The sequence below is a fragment of the Notechis scutatus genome, chromosome 4 (genome assembly GCF_049901735.1).
Source record: "Notechis scutatus isolate UNSWTSFEM ecotype Mainland chromosome 4, rNotScu1.2, whole genome shotgun sequence".
In the NCBI taxonomy this organism is placed as follows: domain Eukaryota; kingdom Metazoa; phylum Chordata; class Lepidosauria; order Squamata; family Elapidae; genus Notechis; species Notechis scutatus.
Genome location: NC_142012.1, coordinates 90,494,268 through 90,495,236, shown reverse-complemented (window position 1 = coordinate 90,495,236; position 969 = coordinate 90,494,268).

The window sequence follows — 969 nt, the reverse complement described above, 5'->3', positions numbered from 1 at the left end:
CCAGATAGAATCACTGATCAGTTCTGTCATTGTAAGAAATTCAGTTGTAAAAGTCTAAAGCTTACCTGTTAAGTTTATTGTCCAGGAGACCTTGAGTACTGAACAGATGCTGCATAAAGTTTAACAGAATATAGTAAAGTACAAGTAAGTTGGTGAATGTAGCAATTTATGTGATTATAAGCTATGACGTAAGAGCTAAGCTGAACAAATTTTCTAAGACATTTTGAATACCCTTAGGGTAAAATCTGTATCAAGTTTACGTTTTAAATTGGCTGGCTCAGGGAAACAAGAGATGGAATTCAGAAAAACAAAAACTGCTACACAATTACCATTATGTCTTCTTATAGCTGAGGATGCTTATTATTTATGAAAAAAAGGATTTGGACATGAAACAGCTTGGCCAAGAAATCCTGAATGGTGCCTCTTTACGAGATTTAAAAAGTCGGTTGGTAAAAGCTTTGAAGACTCCTTTTTAAATTCCAAAGAGCACGAAAGATTAAATTCTGCAGTGCCACAAGAAAGATTTAAATGTCAGAGCAAAAAGAATGAATATAAAGTTGGACTATTTGACCAGCAATGAAATATTTGTTTGATATTCCTGTAATTCCTAATGAACTAAGATGGAAAGGATGATGATGAAGTATAGATGTTATTTATTTTATCTGTTTAAAATATTTATGTAGCTGCACATCTTATATTAAACTGTGGGAAGCTGCCAATAAGCCATTAAAGCAGTATCAATAATAAAATAACATAATACATAAATAGATTAATATCAGAGGTGGTATTCAGCAGGTTCTGACCAGTTCTGGAGAACCGGTAGCAAAAATTTTGAGTAGTTCGGAGAACCAGCAAATGCCACCTCTGACTGGAGATTTTATAGCATCCTTCCCCTGCCATGCCCACCAAGCCATGCCCAAAGAACCGGTAGTAAAAAAAAAATGAATCCCACCACTGATTAATACCACA